Genomic DNA, 20,680 nt, shown 5'->3' on the forward strand with positions numbered 1-20,680 from the left:
TTCCCTTCTGCCATGATTGTTAAGTTTCCTGAGGCCTTCCTAGCCATGCTGAACTGTGAGCGAATTAACCTCTTTGGTTTATAAATTACTCAGTCTTTATTATGTCTTTATTAGCTGCATGAGACAAGACTAATAGAGTCAGAAAAGATTAAAGCTAAAGCTAAAAGATTTTATATATATATATATATAATTCTTATTATATATTCTGCATATATATATGTGTGTGTACTAGAACTGGAACATTTTGTTATAGTATCATAAATGGATAAAGACAGCGAGGATATGGAACAATTAGACTCTCACATGCTGCTGATAGGAATTATATGACTACTTTCAGAAACAGCTTGGCAGTTTCTTTGAGAATTGAGTATACACTTACCTCCTGGAAATTTACTCAAGAGACACCAAAACATATGTCCACACAGAAATTTGCAAACTTCAAACCAAAAATAAAATTCCAAGCCCCCCAACCATTCTGAATGGACCTCTCCTCTCAGCCAAGGGCATTCCAAAGGTAACCTGTAAAACTAGTTCAGGCCATGATGGGAAGGAGAAGTCAGACATGCCTCATTACCATTAACATCAACACAGACCTTAAGACTGATAGAAAAGGCTCTTTAAGTCTGACAAGAAACATTTACAATCTAATCTCTCTGAAGCCTGCTACCTGGAGGCTTCACCTGCATGACAAAACCTTCGTCTCCACAACTGTTTATTGTAACCCAGACATTTCTTTCTACTGATTTCAGGTCTTCATTTTAATTTTACTTTTCTTAAAACTCCCATGACAGATTAGAATCCAGGTCTTTATATAATAACTCAACCAACTGCCAATCAGAAAAATCTTTGAATCTGCCTATGAGCTGGAAACCCCCACATCCTGTTGTCCTACCTTTTGGGACCAAACCAATGCACATCTTACATGTACTGATTGATGTTTTTGTTTCCCAGAAATGTGTAAAATCCAGTTGTAGCCTATCACTTTGGGCACATGTCATCAGGACTTTCTGAGGCTGGGTCATAGGCATGTCCTTAACCTTGGCAAAATGAACTTCTAAATTGATTACGAATTATCTCAGATACTTTTTGGTTTACAAAAGCAATGTTCACAGCAGCTTTATTTCTAAAAATCAAAAATTGGAAACAATCCAAATGTCATCAACAAGTGTATGGATAAACAAATTATGGTACATCCATGTGTGATGTACTATTTGGCAATAAAAAGAAAAAGATATTAATGCAATCAACAATGTGGATAAATCTCCACATCATTATGCTGAGTACACATTGTATGATTTCATTTATACAAAACTCAAGAAAATGAAAAGTAATCTATAGTGACAGAAATTAGGTCAGCATTTGCCTCAGGATGCAGCTAGAGAGAGAAATCAATTTAAAAGGAGCTTGAAGATACTTTTGGGATGATAGAATTGATTATCTTGATGGTTGCAATGGTTCTAAAACAGACCAAACTTTATACATTCAATATGTAAAGTTTGATTACATCTCAAATAAGCCATTTTTTAAAAAAGACTCCAAGTTTAAGCCCTGCTGACTGGAAGCACTGTAGTGCTATATGTAGAAATAAGAGGTTAGTATAACAGGAGAAAATGTTGACTTGGTGGTAAATTTGCTTTCCATTTCAAACATTTTGAATTTGAAGTGGCCATCTGCAGCAAGGAGAAATGTAAATCTAGAGAATGGGAAAGAGTTCAAAGCTCAAAGAAAAGATGTACTAGCAATACTCATAGAAGCACACAAGCTTAGGGTTGGCTGGGCACTGTGGCTCACGCCTGTAATCCCAGAACTTTGGGAGCTGAGATGGGCGGATCACGAGGTAAGGAGATGGAGACCATCCTGGGCAATATGGTGAAACCCCGTCTCTACTAAAAATACAAAAATTAGCTGGGCATGGAGGCGTGTGCCTGTAATCCTAGCTACTTGGGAGGCTGAGGCAGGAGAATCGCTTGAACCAGGGAGTTGGAGGTTTTGGTGAGCTGAGATTGCAACACTGCACTCAAGCCTGGTGACAGCTAGATGCCATCTCAAAACAAAACAAAACAAACAAACAAACAAAAAAACTTAGGGTTGGCCGGGCACAGTGGCTCATGCCTGTAATCCCAGCACTTTGGGAGGCCAAGGCGGGCAGATCACAAGGTCAGGAGATCAAGACCATCCTGGCTAACACAGTGAAACCCTGTCTCTACTAAAAATACAAAATATTAGCCAGGCGTGCCAGGCGCCGGTAGTACCAGCTACTCGGAAGGCTAAGGCAGGAGAATCACTTGAACCCAGGAGGCGGAGATTACAGTGAACCAACATGGTGCTACTGCACTCCAGCCTGGGCAGCAGAGTGAGACTCAGTTTCAAATAAATAAATAAAAATTTTAAAAAAGGCGGCTTAGGGATGAGGGAGATAAGAACTGAAAAAGAGATTGAATTCCAAATATTAGGACCATCAAGTTAGAAAAGTACAAGGAAAAACAAACCTTTAGGAAACTGAGAAAGGTGTTAGGCCAGTGGCAAAATCAGGAAACCACTATTTCACGAAAGCCATGGGAAAAGAGGGATGCAACAAGGAAGACGAGGTGGCCGACATCAGGCAAGCAGTGCAAACAACATGAAGATGAGGACTGACAAACAGCAGTGGGTTTGGTGATTAGAAAGCCACTAACAATTCCCTTGGGAAATATTTTTTTTTTAAAACAGACAAAAAGTTATCATAAAGTATGTTAATCTATTTTTTATAAAATCAAAAATTAAAAACAACTGAAAAGTCTAATAAGAGAGGAAACAAATTATGTCACATTTGTACCAAGAAATATTTTGTAGCAATTAAAATATTTATGAAGAATTTTTTGTGATATGGAATTAATGATAAGGTAAAATTTAGGAATCAAAATTGTGTATGTATGTGTTTGTATATGTGTAGGTGTGCATTTGCACATATAATGATATATGGAAAAGAATGAGGGTAATACGAGAAAATGATAACAGTACTTCATAGTAGTGAGATTATAAATGATTGTTTCACATATATTTTTATTTTTTCTGTATTTTCTGCAAATGTTATAATTATCTTTTTTAATAAACTATTTTATCATTATAATACAAACGTTTGATATATCAAAAAAATCTCTGAATTTGGCTGGGTGCAGTGGCTCAGACCTGTAATCCCAGCACTTTGGGAGGCCGAGGAGGGCAGATCACCTGAGGTCAGAAGTTCAAGACCAGCCTGACCAACGTGGTGAAACCCCCTGTGTACTAAAATACAAAAATTAGCTGGGCATGGTGGTGGTCGACTGTAATCCCAGCTAGTTGGGAGAGTGAAGCAGGAGAATCGCTTGAATCTGGGAGGCAGAGGTTGCAGTGGGCCAAGATTGCACCACTGCACTCCAGCCTGGGCAACAGAGCAAGACTCCATCTCAAACAAACATATCTACATATATATATGTATATATGTGTGTGTGTATATATATATTTTTGAATTATCTGAAACAAATTCAGTATATAATTTTTGTTCAGTAAAATATCAAAGAAAAGTGGGTTAATTTTAGAAAACAGAAAAATATGTAAATATTTAAAAGAAAAAGAAACTCATATTCTCATGTCCCAGAATAACATGTTGGTATATGTCTGTAGGCTTTTAACATGTTATTCTATATTCTATATAAAGCATTCAAGTCTAGCTTTTGCCTTACTACTGTAGCAATTATCCTTTATACACATGGTTTGAGTGACTGCAGTTCCCTTGTTGCTTAATAGAATGTTTTCTTTATTCCTCTGTTATCAATAGGTCTGCAGTGCATACCTAAGTATATCTAGTTATGTCCTTTATTCAGAATATTTCCTATGCCAGGATATCAGGTTTTAATAATATGAACATTTTTAAGCCAGCAGTGTATATTGCAGCACATTATTATATGAATAAGTTAAATAAATTAAGTATTGAGAAGACACTTAAATGATGCTTGACCTTTAATACACATTTGGTAGAAATCTACAAGATATACACAGCCAGACATGGTGACTTAATCCTGTAATTCCAACACTTTGGGTCGCTGAGATGGGAGGATTTCTAGAGATCAGGATCGAGACCTGTCTGGATAACAGAGTGAGACACTGTCTCTAAAAAAAAAATAAAAAATGAGCAGGGCATGGTGGCATTCCTGTAGTCCCAGCTACTCCAGAGGCTGAGACAGGAGGATTGCTGTAGCCCATGAGTTCAAGGCTGCAGAGAGCTATGATCACTCCACTGTGCTACAGCTTGGGTGACAAAGCAAGGCTCTGTCTCAAAAAAAAAAAAAAAAAATTAAAAAAAGATATACACAACAATAAATAATAAATAAGGTACCTATTTGTGAAAATACAAAGAACCAGGGGTTAAAGAACAGGTTTCTAGACAGATTGACGAATTGAAAAATCCAATCTGCAGTCATTCCCTATTTTTACCAAATGGCTCTGGAAAGACTGAATTTTTTTTTTTTTTTTTTTTTTTTTGAGACTGTTCTTCCATTCTGACTGCTAACATCAAGAAGTAGGGAATCAAAAGCAAAAGCACTTGGACTCGGAGAAAAGAGTTGTTGTGTTGGTAGCTTTTATCATTGCCTAAGATCCAGTGCCGACTCCTGAGGTCCGTAACTCTCCAAAATACACAGTACAGGAACCACTAAAGGGCATGGCAATGAATAAAAGAAGAAAGAAGAATTCTACTTCAGCTCATTTTTTTTTTTTTCTTAATCAAAAAGAAAAGTAGAAGTCCAAGATGAAAAAAAAAAAAAAAAAATGCTCACTAGGACCAAGGTATAGGGAAAGGAAATTTGAGGTAAGAAGCAGCTAACCATATTTCCAATTTTAAAAGCCTGGGTCCTAGAAGTATTTCATGTCAATGCCCCAGGCTCACAGATTTAGGGAATGTGGAGATATTAAAAGCTAACTTACTGAGCATGAATAAGACTTGACTTAAATGTGCGGTTAAATAATCGAGGGAAAAACCATAGTCATCTGGGATCCAAACTGAAAACCAATACCTATAAGGCAATCCTGATGATTCCAGAGCCATTGATGTTAGTAAATAAAACTGCACCTGGACTAAACAGACTCAGCATTGGTTAAAATGATGGGAAGGTAACTGAATGTATGAAAGGGTATTTGATAACTCATTTCGTTTATTTGGTTTCCATTGCCTGGCCCAAATGCTACTCTCAGTCTCCACATTTAGCTTCCAATGCTAGAGACCATTCTGAAGAGATGAGTTAGTAAGTGAGTAAGTCATTAGTTGGAGTCTCAGATCTGACATCCTTCCTTGTCCAAGAGACTTGATGAACTCTTGAGACTTGTGGAGAGTCTACAAGATTCTGGTCTAGACCCATTAGATTTTGCAGAGATTATTTAACAATTTGCAGTTTGCACATTCAAAGTTACTAATACCATTTTAAAGAGAATTTACAATTAGAAATTGGTATGGTTCCTTAGCATTAAGGGGAGGAAGAGGTTGAGGGTTAACATTGACATTTGAAACATGATGCTGAATTATGCAGTGTAATGGCCTCAAACTGCATGGATTTGAATTCAATTCGTTTATTTATTAACTGTGTGATCTTTGGCAAGTCATGACACATCTCCTAGAATCAGAAACAAATGTGAAAATACTCACAATGACACTCCTCTCGAAAAGTGGAGTCTTTTTCCCCATACTTTGAACCTGGTAGGAGTCATGACTTGCTTTGACCAACAGAATGCATCAAAAATGAGGTTATGCTAGTGCCATGCCTGGGCCTCAAGAGGTCTTGTAGTTTCCATTTGAGAGCTTTTGGAACTGTGAGACTACCACATGAACAAGCCAGGGCTAGTAGGCTAGAGAATGAGAAACTGTGTGGGGAGAGACCCTGCTGGAGTAGGACCTAGCTAAGGTTTTTATAGACCAGTCAGGCCCCAACTGGCTCACCAGCTGATCACAGGTTCATAGAGCTCAGCCAAGATCACCTATTCCTGGCTAACTAAGACCAAGAACAAGCCAGCTAAGCCCCACCCAAGCCATCAACCCACAGAATCTTGAGTTAAATGATGGGTTGATATTTTAAGCCACTAATTTTAGAGGTAGTGCATTAATCACAAGAGAATTGACAGATATCTCATCCATAAAATGAGATAACAAAAGTACCTACCTAATAGGAATGTTGGGAGATTCAAATGAGATAATATATGTAAACCACTTTGTGCCTGGCCAGAGTAATTAAAGTACTCAAACATGTTAGCAATGACTATTATTATTTATTATTGATAAAGATGACCTTGTGAAGGGACTTTTTTCAAAAGTATGACAGGTTACGTAGCTAACATGTTATCTAGTAGGCTATAAAATTTCCACTCTGATAACATATTTACATCATGAGCTACAGTGCTGCTTGCTCTCCTACTACACTGTCTCAAAATCGCTCTTTTTGACAGGGAAGCTGGAGGTGCTCCTCTAGATAACTGCTGTTAAATGTAAACATATTACCCAAGAAGAGAGGAGGAAACCTTATCGTTCTTCTCCGTACTAATCTATCAGCTTTCATTCTTCTATCAAATAAGCTTTTACTCTTGTGTGGCATCAAGTTGGACCAAACAGATGTAAGGAAGGGAGGAAGGAGAGCATGAGAACAGTGTCATTAAAAAGACAGAGGTAACAGGAGGACCACATAGAGCTTGAGGAGAATATTTTGTTCATTTTTGTTTCACCATTAGATAGGACTCTTAGCCACATTCCATTAAATATTACTATGAACAAAATGCTCATTTACATATAAGATTTAGAATTTTATTCCAGTGAATCTTCTCATTATGCTCCCAAACCCTAAAATTTGAAGGATATATTCCTAAAAATATATTATTAAAAAATACATCCCTAAAACTATAAATGCTGATCAAACACTACCCTTTTTAATCTTCCCTTTATTTTTTGCACAATTTTCTAATTTTTTTACAAGGCTTTTCCAGCAATGCATTAACTTTTACACTAACAAGTATTAATGTAGTTCCTGTCTTTCCCCAAAAGGACTATAAAACTGCAAGGCTTTTAGGATTTAAGGCTGGGACAGAAATATTCAACCCAGGTGTTTCTAAATCACCTTCCACAATCTCAAACGATGCTATACTTGAAGAGCTCTGACAAAATGTCTTAAATTGTATTCTGTGTTTGTACCAAGTTATGTTATATCCAGAATAAATGCATAAAATAAAGCAAAACCTGCTGACATATTTATTTTCAGAATAGTTCTGTCACATGAACTTTATAATCATATTTGAAAATCCAGCTGTGGAAAGTTATGCATACTAGATAAATGACTATTGGGCCTTTGCCAAACCACAAAATTGAATCATATAAAGAAAAATTCTAAACCAATGTTAGAGCAATTCATCCTTTTATGCTCTCTAATTAACCACCTAATTTCTGTCAATATCAATATAACAATCCTTTTTATGCCTATTAAAAATTACAAAAAGTTGACAACATTTTTCTGAAAATGCCCACTAAAAGTGATTTCTGGCTTTTAAAATTCTTCTCTTATCTAAAATGTTTCTATAAATATAAATGTCCTATGTGCCCAATGTAATCAGTTTTCCATTTTCAGTAAATTCCAAAGAACTCTTAAAATGTGGGCTCAACATCCTGGTGGATTGTTTCTATTAGAAAATGTGTTAGTTAGAAAGGAATGTCTCTATGTTTTCTAGCCCTCAAACCCAGGAAGGTTAACAGCCTAAGTTAACCTTCAAGCCTAAGCATCATATCCCCCCAACTAGGAACAAACTTGTGTTTATTACCCCCAAAATATACTGCTTGAGCCAGAGTTTATGGATATGCTTAACTTGAATAATTTTTTCTTTAGCCTAAGGCACACTCTGAGTCTAACCCCATGTACTGAGCAAGTATCTGAACCAGGTCAGTAAGTGGTTGTGGTTAATGTATGCTATGCCTGAGATCTCTGGCAGTTCAGATGTGAAGCCCATAAAACATCTGCCACTTTAAGATATGGACCATTTGGGAAGACATTTTCCACTTTAAATATGTTCATACAAATTGAAGTGAATTTTATGTGATGAAAATTATATGAAAAAAATTATATGTTGTCAATTTAAGGAGTCAATAAATGCAACAAATAAAGCCAAGGCCTATTACATATGGCCTATAGAAATGTGTTTTATAAGATGTAGTTGATACAATTAATAGAATGAGTCTAGAATGCTGTCAGTGTTGCACAGTCAGAGAATGAGCAAATGCTATCCCCATTATTTTCCCTTCTTTCCATTGCCACTGCATATGTAATCAACAGAGAAATAGAGGTCTTAGGTATGAGGGACTTAATTTATTTTTCTTCATATTGCTCTAGCTAATATGGAACACTGTACATTTAGCCTACTGTACCAACTGTACAAAAGATGGCCTTTGCCTTGCCCAGCTCTTTCCCTGTTACTTTCACTGTTGGGCTATATATTAACCTCTACTTCCCTCAGCCACTGTTGGACTCTTTCACCATTCTGGATTTGTAACAGTTTACCTATGTGTGGTCTTAATAGGCATTGGGAATAAAGGAAGAATGGTCTACCTCAGCACTTCTGTAATCTTTGACTTTCTCTCTACTGATCTCGTACTAACTTTGTACATTTTCTAGAGCTGATAAAAATATTTAAGTTAATGAAGGAGAGCTTCTGTTTTAAGAAAGCATGTGTTTTCTCACCTTCCACAGCCCCCATTTGCAATAATAAAGAAATATGAAAACTATAAACCCACATGAAAAATATGAGTGAGGGGCTATCAGCAGACATTTTGAGAAATTTCTGGAAAATAGAAATTAGACGAACAATTAAGTGTTACCCATGTAGCAGGAAGGAAAAAGTCATCGGTTTGGATGTACCCACTAAAAGAGCTGGAGCTGAGGAGGAAGCTGGTTTCCAGGCAGAATTCTGGACTTCGTGGATGAGCTTCACTGAAACATCAGAGTACAGCAGGAAAAGGTAAGCACAGGATCCAAGAAACAGAGATTACATGCAGGAGAGAGGCCAAGCAAAGTGCTGTGATGAAAGGTATGAAGTATGCCCATGGAGCAGCCAGCTGAGACTAGAACAAAAGGATGGAGCACTCCATGCAGGAAAATTCTAGAAAGGAAATACAAAATTATACATTAAAATATGATCTAAATACATTAGCAGAATGGGTAGATAGGAATTAGAGCAGTGTCCGAGTGCTATTAATATTTCCTCCTCTTCCATGATTATTTTCAGGTACTCTGAAAATAATGCCTAAAGAAGACCAAGCAAACAAAGAGAAACGACAATCATATTACTTAGAAATATGTTGTTAGATACCAGAACAAACAGCTAAATGTTCAGAGATTTTTTTTTCCTCAATGGTGAGGAGTGATGGCAATAAGAAATCTATGCAATTGTCTTAGTTTAAAATTGTAATAAATATAATTATGAGATAACATAATTTATGTACTAATTAAAAATGAAAATACTCCACTGTGATGAGCATACACTTAAACAACAATTCCTATAGAAAAGTATATCTTCTATGGATGTAAAGCCATCAATAGATATCAAGTGCCTTAACCACTGCATATCCTGAAAGCACATCCTAAGAAAATAATAATACATATCATCAAAGATTTACATGTACATATGTTTACCATGGTACTTTTTATATTAAGGAACTTTATAAATCAGCAAAATATGCAATAGGAAAATGATTTAAAAGATTATGGTAAATATTTTTAGTAGATTAATGAAGAGGTTGAGAATGAATACTGAGAATCCCTGACTATTAGATTATTGAGTTGCCTCTAGTTCCCTTGATCAAAGAGAAACAGGCTTTCATGTGCATACTTGGCATAATCCCTGGAGAGAAGTATGTTAAGAAAACGTTTTGAAATGTTTCCTTTTAATTTAAAAAACATGTTATAATAAAAAAGATTATGGTGTTATGCCTGGCACATTGAAGATTAAATGTTTGTTGAACTTCTAGGAAAGAATATTTTGTAGTTATTAAAATCCATATTTTGCATTTGAAAATATATTTAATGATATGGAAAATATTCATGATTTCCACGAAAGAATAAAAATTACATGTACCACATAATTTTTTTTTTTTTTTTTTTGAGATGAAGTCTTGCTCTGTTGCCTAGGCTGGAGTATAGTGGCATGATCTCGACTCACTGCAACCTCCATCTCCCAGGTTCAAGCAATCCTCCTGCCTCAGCCCCGCTAGTAGCTGGGATTACAGGCACGCACCACCATGCCTAGCTAATTTTTGTATTTTTAGTAGAGACAGGGTTTTGCCATGTTGGCCAGGCTGGTCTCGAACTCCTGACCTCAGGTGGTCCACCCACTTTGGCCTCCCAAAGTGCTGGGATTACAGGCCTGAGCCTAGTCAATCGTCATTTTTAATAAACACAAAATCTACATAAATATACATATAGATAGAAAAATAATAAGATACATCAAAATATTAACAAAGTTTATTTCTGGGTACAACTCAGTCTTTCACTTTTAAAGAAAATTTTAATGACAATAAAATGAATGTGTGTTACTTTGAACAATTAAAAAATGAACATGTGTTACAAATTCAGAACATATTCTGACAAAAACATTAAAAATATTGTATTTTCTTATGCAATCGTTTTAATAAGAAGTATGAAAGTTGAAACTGTAATAAGTATTCCTATCTAAAATATTTTGGTTTACATATTCTTTTTGACCTAAGGGTAGAGGATGTTATTTGCAACTCATCCAAACTCATCTTTAAAAATTTGAGAAGACAGTTCAGTAGTCTATTTTTACCATAAATCTATCTTGAGAAAGAATGATGATAGCCTGAAGGTTAACATATATTCATTAATATTTTTTTTTACTAAATTAGAGAACAACATAATCCAAACAGTCTTATCCTTTCTCTAAACCTAAAAAAAAAAGTTATGAAATACCTTTTGAACTTTTCCCCTTTGGTTTCTCAAACCATAACATTTTTAGTTCCCATGAGTAAAGTACATTCTTAAAGCTATAAAGTGTGAGAACATTATCCTGGAAGCAAGATAATGCTAAAGTACCAAATATATTTCAACACTGACAACTTTATAACTTTTATAACTTTGAAGGCATATCAAAACAATTTAAAAACATGTTTCCTTAACATTTACAATGTAAAATCAGCTAAAACTGTACTAAGAGGGTAAGGGCTAACAACTTTTCTAAAATTTCTTATAATTAACTTTTATTAAAATGAGTGTGTATGTGTGTGTGTGTATGTGTCTGTGTGTGTGCCTGTGTTTGAGCAAAGGGCTTTCCCATGATACTTTCCTATTCATCTTGAATAACCTTCCTAATAAAATGGAAAAGCATAGGGCCAGCCTGGTGGCTCATGCCTGTAATCTCAACACTTTCAGAGGATGAGGCAGGAAGACTGCTTGAGGACAGGAGTCTGAGACTAGCCTGGGCAACATAGTGAGATCCCCACTCTGAAAAAATACCAATAAAAAAAATACAGGTGCAGTGGCACACATCTGTAGTTCTGGCTACTCACGTGGCTGCTATGAGAGGATTGCTTGAGCCAAGGAGTTCTAGGTTGCAATGAACTATGATTGTGTCACTGTACTGCTGCCTGGGTGACAGAGAGAGACTCTGTCTTAAAAGTAAAAAAAAAAAAAAAAAGGAGAAGTATCATTGCCATTACTCTTGTACACACTAATCTTAAATGCTAATGGTTTATCGTAAGTTTTTCTAGGTAACTTCAGAATAGAAACCTATTTTAATTTATATTGTTAAAGGATGATTTAGGCTTGAAAAGTTAAACATAAATTGATACCTTCTATGCAGAATTTAATTAACCTGGGTTGTAAATTAGCAATATCTTTTAGGTATGTCAAAGTATTGTGGTTAAAAAATCATATTTATTGAGATTCTTTGCCAAGAGGAAAACAAATGAAAGAAATAAGTTTGAGTTGCTCCTAAAACTTACAGACAATTTTCTGGATACACCGTAAGACTGTAATAACAATGCCTCATGCAACTGAAAAGTTCATAGGTAGGCCTGGCTTTGACTGAAGCTTCCTCCAGCATTTCAAACACTGTCTTACAATTATACTGTTCGAAATATTGGCTTCCTCTTGGGTTTCTATGAGGCAGCTTTTCATTCAGGTACAAATCACTGTATCAATTCCAGTCTCTTCTGAGAGTTACTGTGGAAATGGAAAAAAAAAATCTCTTTCTTAGAAAAACTAGCAAAACTTTCTTATCTATATTGAGTTATCTTCTGGACCACTGCCAACATTCTAGGTAACCATCATTTACTCAAAACAAAAATACCCTCTTCCTTTCTTTACCTTATCTAACCAGTCAGCCCTCTGGGATTGGAATGGCCGCATGGCCACAACTTAGCTGTTTTCTCCTTTTCCTACTTCTTGGTGGAATTGTTGGGTTCTGGAATGTCTACAGTTCCCCCTTGGTCATCAGATTAATGAACCAATCGATCCCCTTTCATGCTTAAGCCAGTTTAAGTTAAGCTTTCTGACACCTATTTGGGACAACTTCTGGGAAAAGGCTATCTTTTAGCTAGTAGTTGAAGTATTCAATTTTAATATGAAATTTATTTTTTCTCTTATGGTTTGTGCATTTTGTGTTTTTTAAAAACTATTTTCCCATCCAAAGTTATAAAGATAAATCTCCTTTACCAGTGTTTTTCCAACTTTAATATTCATATAACCACCTGAAAAGTTTTTAAAATGCAGATTTAGCTTGGTGGGTGGTATTGATATTACTGTTTACAGTCCTCACTTTCATTTTTTTCACATTTTCATCTTTAATCTACCCGAAAATGATTGTGAATGGTATGAAACAAGACTAAATTCATCACATACACACCCCCATATAAATAGCCAGGTATTCCTAGAACTCTTTACTGAATAATCCATAATTTTAAATATAAGACAAATCCCCCACCCTGTTTTTCTTCCTCAAAGTTGTCTTAGCTACCTTTTGTATTTTTCTCTTTTTTAATATGTATAATCTTAGACTCTGGGGGAAAAAAACCTGTCAAGACTCTGAGTTTACTTGAATTAAAAGTATAATCTGGGTGAGAATTAATCTGTAATGAGTCTTCCTAACACGAAGATGGTATGTCTATCCATTTATTTAGGTTTCTTTAATGTTTTGTTTTTAATTTATATGTTTCATAATTTTCTACATAAAGTTCATGCACATATTTTATTACATTTGTTTTTAGGTACCATTTATTATCTATTCTCTCTCTCTCTCTCTCTATATATATATGTATATATACAAACACAAATTCACACATACTACTTATATATGTAGCTATATCTACGTATATATATGTAAATCTCCACTTACGGATCCTATCTAGAAGTAAAATTGGTTTTGATATATTGATCCCATATCTAAAAATGTGCCAAATTCTATTAATTCTAAAAAGCCGTCTGTAGTTTATTTTGTTTTTTCTACATAGCTCTTCTAATTGCTGAAAATCAGTGGTAATGAAAAATCTCAAATGTAGCAAAGCAGACAAAGTAAAAAAAGACAGATTCCATAAAGAAACAAAGATAAAAATAATGTAGATTTCTCAAACAATGCAAACCAAAAGACCATGGAGGGGCATCTTTAAATTACTGAAAATAATGAAAAACAACAAACAAAAAAAATCCAAAAATCCCTATTCACCTAAAATTGTATCCTTCATTTGAAAATGAAGGTAAAATAAAGACTTTTCCAGAAATCATCACCAGCAACTGGCATGACAAGAAAAGTTAAAGGAAACCCTTCAGGCAGAAGGAAAGTTACATCAAGAAGAAATGTGGATCTACATGAAAGAATAAATAGCACTGGAAATGGTAAATGGGTTGGCACATATAAAAGACTTTTTAAAAATTATTTAAACCTTTTAAAAAGATGATGGGATTGCTCACAGCAAAAGTAATAATAATGTTTTGCAGTTTATAACATATGTAGAAGTCAATGTTTGACAAAAAAGGCTTGGCGGGCGCAGAGAGAAAGAAAAGTATTTTATTGTAAGGCTCTTATACTTAAAATAAGTAGTATAATATTTGGAGGTAGCCTATACTAAGTTAAATATATATACTGAAAAATGAGTAGTATAATATTTGACAGTAGCTTATAGTAAGTTAAATATATATACTGCAAATCTTGGAGCAAACACACAGACACACACAGACACACACACACACACACACACACACACACACAGAGTATACTTCATAAGCCAAGAAAAAAAATAAAGAAATATTTTAAAATACCCAGTGAAAAATAATTCAGGAAAACAGGCAAAAAAGCAGCTAAGAACAAATGATAAAAACAGAAAACAAATATAAGAAGGTAGTAGATCTGAACCCAACCATATCAATAATCAAGTTAAATGTAAATAATCTAAACATTCAAGAGATTTTTAGATTGGATACAAGGGCAGGACAAAATTATGTTATGTTCAGGAAACCCACTTTAAATACACAGACTCAGATACATTAAAAGTAAAAAGACGGGAAATAAATACTGTAGTAACACTTCCTCAAAGAAAGCTGGAATGGCTATGTCAGACAAGATAGATATCAGGAGAGAATATTACCAGAGATAAAGAGGGCCAACTCATAGTAAGAAATAAGTCTCTTTATAATGAAGAAATAGCAGTCCTAAATGTTTATGCATTTAATAACAGGTTTAAAAATACATGACAGAACTGAAAGAAAAAATAAAATTTCGTTTTTTAGTCTTCATCTACAATTCTAGTTGGAGACTTCAACACCTCTCTTTTTCTTTTTTCTTTTTAGAGACAGGGTCTTGCTCTGTCACTCAGACCGGAGTGCAGTGATATATTCATAGCTCACTGAAGCCACAGCCTCCTGGGCTCAAGTTATCTTCCCACCTCAGCTTCTTGAGTAGCTAAGACCACAGGTGCATACCACCACGCTTGGCTAATTACAAAAAAAAAAAAAAAAAAATTGTAGAGACAGGGTCTTGCTATATTGACCAGGCTGGTCTTGAACTTCTGGTCTCAAATGATTCTCCTACCTCAGCCTCCCAAAGTGCTGGAACTACAGGCATGACTGACTGTACATGGCTATACCCCTCTCTCAGTAATGAATAAATTTATAAAAGGATGTTATAAAAATTTAAAACTTCTGCTCCTTAAAAAACACAGTTAAGGAAATGAATGGGAAACCAGAGAGTGAGGGAAAATCTTCGCAAAACTGTTCAACAGAGGCCCTTTACAACCCAATAGGAAGACAAACAACCTAAATACAATAGGGAATAACTTTGAATAGACTCTTCACCAAAGAAGATATACTAATGGCAAATAAATACATTATGCTCAATATTTTAGAGGAATGTAAGCTAAAACTACCATGAGAGACCATTACACACTGTGTTAATCACCCCCTATTCACCATATTGGTGACGGAGGAATTCCCACCTAGGGTTATGGGAAGGCCCAACACAAAACCCAGCACCAGGCAGATGAAACTGAGAACAGCTTATTAGTCACATGTACTCACAGCTTGTAGGAGAGGACACTGCATGCTCAATGGGGGTTGAAATTGGGAACAGAGAACAGCTGAGAGATGTGGGAGGCAGACTTTGTAATATGAAGAGGGTGAGACATCCCCTGGTTCCCATAGGAATATGTGATTGGTTTCTTGGAATAATTTCACAGCTGGCATGGAACTAAAACCCTGCTACTCAGGGGTAAGTGGTCCCTCTGTTAAGGAGTGGTGGTTTGGCTAGGGTACCTTATCCATGGAAGAAGAGTGACGAGGGGATCCTCTGGTTAGGCCATTTGAGACCCTCTCAGTTTTACCAGATGTCAAGACAGTACATAACATTGTGCCTTAACTTTTGGCCTTACAACACACACATCCACCAGAAGACTGACAAAATCAAGTGTTGGTAAGGATGCACAGCAACTGAAACTCTCATACATTACTCGCAAGAAAAACAAATGGACCAGTCACTTTGGAAAAGAGTTTGGCAGTTTTTTATAAACTTAAACATAACTTTACTATTTGACCCAGCCATCCCACTCCTAGGTTTTTACCCAAGAGAAGTAAAAACATGTGTCCAGAGACACATGTTCCAGTGTTCATAGCAGCCCTCTCCAAACTGGACATATTACAATGTCCATCAGCTGATGAAATTGTAGTATGTTAGCATACTGAAATATTCATTGGCCATATAAAGGAAAGAACTACTACATACAACAACACGGATGAATCTCAGAAGCATTATGCTACATGGATGAAGCCAGACACAAAAGACTAAATATGGTATGATGATATTAATATAAAACTCTAGCAACAGCAACATTAAAATGATGGAATGCAAATCAGTGGTTGCTGAAGAACGAGGTGAAACCCAGGGCTAACCTAATTAGGCCTGTCAAACTTAATTCGCCTTGTTTGTAGTCACTTGCTTGTAGTTGATTTTAAAATCTACATAGCTAAAAGTCATGCAACTAAGGAATATGTAACGAAACTTCCACTAGTTTCCTTATAGATAACATCTCTGATGTGCAGGTCACCATAGTAATGGTTGCTTGTTTTTCAGGAAATTAGGATCAGCTCTTGTCCAGTTCAAGCTGACTGACTCCACTGACCTTCCATTTGACCTGTATCAATGTCCAATGAGTGCCCTTTTGACATCAAAAGGCCAAAAATTCCAACCTCAGATTGTGCCAATGACACCATTTTGCGAACATGCATCCTATGAAAAGCCATGAAGCTTAACTGCACTCGCACAGATCAGCAATTACCTCACTTTTCCTTACCACCAATCACCGTTTTCCATGCCTTGGACTGACTGCCTTGTTCTTTATCCCACAAATATCCCTAATACCCCGACTTCAAGGAGGAGAATTTAAGGGGTGTTCGCCCACCTCCTCACAAGGCTGCCTCATGAATAAAATGTTTTCTCCACTGCAAAACTCATTGTCTCAGTGATTGGCTTACTGCAGGATGGGCAGAACGTGCCTGGTTTGGTATCAGAGGAATGACTGCAAAGAGGCATGTTCTGTATCTTAAATATGGTGGTGGCTACATGAAGGTATGACTGAAACTGGTGAATTGTATTGTATGTAAATTATAACACAATAAAGCCTGATGAAAAAACATGAGGCGGGAAACCTCTCAAGGCCTTAGTTTCTAATATCAACAATCTCTCAGGGCAGCTGCTGCTTCAGGCAAGCATAATACTCTGAGTTTCTGCTTCCTCTTCTTTTGGCCTTTAGGGATTTCTTTTAATTTCCTGTGATATCAGTGATAAATATTTATTATATATTTTTTTGATTTGTTGCAGGAGTTTTTTACATTTTTTAATACCTTGTATGCCATATTGCTGCAAACAGAAATCTCATTTTCTCTAAAAACTTGCTGCCTTTTAGTGCTTTAAATGAGACCTGTGTACTTTTTTGAGTAAATTTTCAAAAATATCATAAAATTTCCTCACCTTTTTATTAGAAAAATCTCACATTTAGACTCAAAAACATCACTGCTTAAAGTATGGAGAAACTATTTTAAAAGTTACCAACTTGGGCATTAATGCTACGTACTATATTCTACATTTAAATATATTACCAAATACAGAAATGTAGTATAACAATAAATAGTTGACATTAAATTAAAATGAAATTAATTTCAGATATTGAATTTAGAAATCAGTTAACAGTTGTTTGCAAAATTTGAATTCTATGTAATATGGGGGATGAGAGGACGTCTTGTTTGTCAAGACATCAAATAAAATGAGAATGTCCTATGTACCAAGCATTGTGCTAAGCATGGAGGATACATCAGTAAACAAAATTCAGTATCTCTTTTCACATAACACTCATAGTTTAGCAGGGAGGACAACCTTAAGCAACAATTGCATATAGAAGGTTTAATAATGCACAAACTGAAATGAAGAAAAATTACAGGGTGCTTTTCATAGCATAAACAGGGAATGTAATCTATTCCAAGGACCTAGGGGACATTATTTGGAGGGAGTTATGTTTAACCTGAAACCCCTATCATGAGTAGAATTCTACCAGTCAATGTGGTGCAGAGGATAGGAAATGAAGAGTGGAGAACAATGAACATTTTAAGTGATGGAACAGCATTTATAAAGTCATGGAAAGCCCAGCACATTCAGAAAGTGAAAAAGCACAGTATATAAAAAGTGAAGGTGGAAGAGAACAGTGAGTTTTAAAAATGGTGCAAAATTGAGAGGATAATTGGAATACTGAAATGCTTTTAAACTTTAGATTTTTCTACTTTCTCATGGCAGTATGAAAAAATAAATACATTTTAAACATTTTGATGTTTGTTACCGATGTTCATTTAAAAGTCCTCAGCTGTAGTGTTGTTTTAAATGTCCTAGTTTGAATATCAACAGACAAACAATGATCAGAATTTAAAAACACTCATCAGATTCTTACCCAGTAAATCAAAGCTTAAACAGAAGCTGGCAAATCTGAAGGAAGACACCTATTGATTGGGTAAAGTTTATGAACTCCTAGCGGTTTGTTTTCCTCTCCTCTCACTCTCTTTCACCTAATTCATCTATGGAAACTGCTTTCTAAATATTGTATTTTCTTAAACTTAAGATGCATTTTTTACTCCTTTATTTTAACACTACTCAAATGAGGTTTCCTTGACAAATGATTTTCAGAAAAAGTTTGTAAGACCATATATTACTGAATTTTAAATTAAATGTGAAATACGGATCCCTAATAATTTCTTTCCATATATTCAGGAAAGTCACCCTATGACATAATACAGAAAAACAAATATGTATGTAGAATATCGCCTGTTGTACTTTGGTAACATAATTAAAAGTAAAAAACTAGGAAAATTTTCAGCATAAACACAGATATTTCAAAGATGGAGGCTAATGGTATGAACTGTGCATGCTTAGTAAAGAATCATTATTCATGAGGACTAAAAAAGTTATTTGTACAAAGCTTACACCTAATTTTGAAGAGAGGATGTTTTAATTCTTATTTATATATTATTTGACTGAGGAAAAAAGCCATTTAACTAAATGCACTCAAAACCCTAAAACGCTAACCAAAGGTGCTAAGGAGTCCAAGATACTAAATGTGAATTACAAAAAGCTGTATATATTTAGATGAAAGCAATTCCAGAGAATCTGAATTTGAAGGCTTAGATTCAAATGTTATGATAATAAAACAAGAAGTATGTGAATGTAAACTAATATTTCTTCAACTCAAGGTACCTATGGATTTCTTTGGGTTCTTTGTATAATGCAGAATCTAATGTAGTAAGTAGGTCAAGAGCAGGGCTTGAGATTTGGCACTTCTAACAAGATTCCAGACAGAACCAATTAGGCAAGATATCAGATTAAACACTAGTGTAGTATCTTTCTGCTGTCTCTCAGTCCAAATACTAGATTGAAGATAGTCCTTAAACTGGAAGTACTACATTCGCTCCAAATCCCATTATTTCCCTCCATCTCCACTGTCATCATAATTCAGGTCACTCTTACTATGTTTCTTCAATTACCGTAATAGCCTCCCACTGATTTCTCTGCCTCTAGTTTTGCCCCATTACCCATTCTCCATATTAAAGCAGTAAAATAAATCCTTCAAAAACTCAGATCTGGTTATCATATTCTGCTGCTTAAATGGTTCAGTAAATAAGATACAAGCTGCCCCTTGGGCCTGTGTCACCTGACCTCCCCCCACCCCCACATACACACACACTGCACACTCAGTATGCTAGCCCTAGTGAATTTCTTTCAAATGCTCTTCAAGTCTTTGTTTATGCTAGTCCTTTTGCATAAAGCATCTTCCCTGGCTATATTCTGTTCACTCTTTAGGGCTTAAGATAAACATCACTTCCTTCCATGCTGATCAGTTTGATGCCTAGCTTTATCACAGTACTACACATTGCTATAGCGTATTTAACTGTCTTTGCTGCTTAGCTGTTAGCTCAGGAAGAACAGGGACCATGTCTATGTTGTTAGCTCTGCCTATATCCAGTGCCTGGCACACTAACTGGCACTAGTAGACACTTCAATCAACTTTCATTCTAAATGTATTCATTAATCTATCAATGAGGTATTCATCTTTGGCTGACTCTTTTCTAGAATTCATGATTATATCTTTCTTCAGTCAATACATTTTTTCCATAGAAAGAATACAGTATGATTGACCAGGCCCTGGCTTTACCTTGATAAAACCTTGCTTATCTGGAAACCTTGATTATAGTGAAACAAACATTAGAAAAAAAGACTGAAAGCTGGAAGACTCATGAGAATTAAAGTCATATGAATAAATAACAGCTATAAAAAGTGGGTATAAAAATCAAAAGTATAAAAAGGCACTAAAGCAGCAAAGAGACAGAAGTAGATAATTTGGCCTCTATGGTAGAAAAAAGCTTTTCCAAGAAAGGTATTGGGTCTTTGAGGATAAGCAGAAACTTGCAGATGAAAGGAAAAGTCATTCTAGACAAAAGAAATGTGTTTGAAAACATACTTTTAAGAGAGTTCTGTGTATTTATATTCTCTACAGAATTGTAGATGGTGCTGGAAACAAAGACTTCAAGGAAAAAAGCCTTTGCTGTCCAGCATAGAAAGCTGGGCTCTACTCATTAGTAACAGGAGAAACACAAACATACATTTT

General features: G+C 35.5%; 1 protein-coding gene across 14 annotated transcripts in view; it reads right to left on the minus strand.

The window, feature by feature from the left end:
* Positions 1-20,680, minus strand: part of LOC105466649 (centrosomal protein 44) — a 135,552-nt gene that overhangs the window by 69,874 nt on the left and 44,998 nt on the right. The window contains exon 13 of one of the 14 annotated variants that reach the window (XR_011620795.1): positions 11,666-12,215. The exons of the other annotated variants lie outside the window; for them this stretch is intronic. The gene's annotated coding sequence lies outside the window, so the exon portion shown is untranslated. Of the gene's footprint in view, positions 1-11,665; positions 12,216-20,680 lie in introns of those variants that run through there. 14 annotated transcript variants of the gene reach the window in all.

The sequence above is a fragment of the Macaca nemestrina genome, chromosome 3, assembly GCF_043159975.1.
Source record: "Macaca nemestrina isolate mMacNem1 chromosome 3, mMacNem.hap1, whole genome shotgun sequence".
In the NCBI taxonomy this organism is placed as follows: domain Eukaryota; kingdom Metazoa; phylum Chordata; class Mammalia; order Primates; family Cercopithecidae; genus Macaca; species Macaca nemestrina.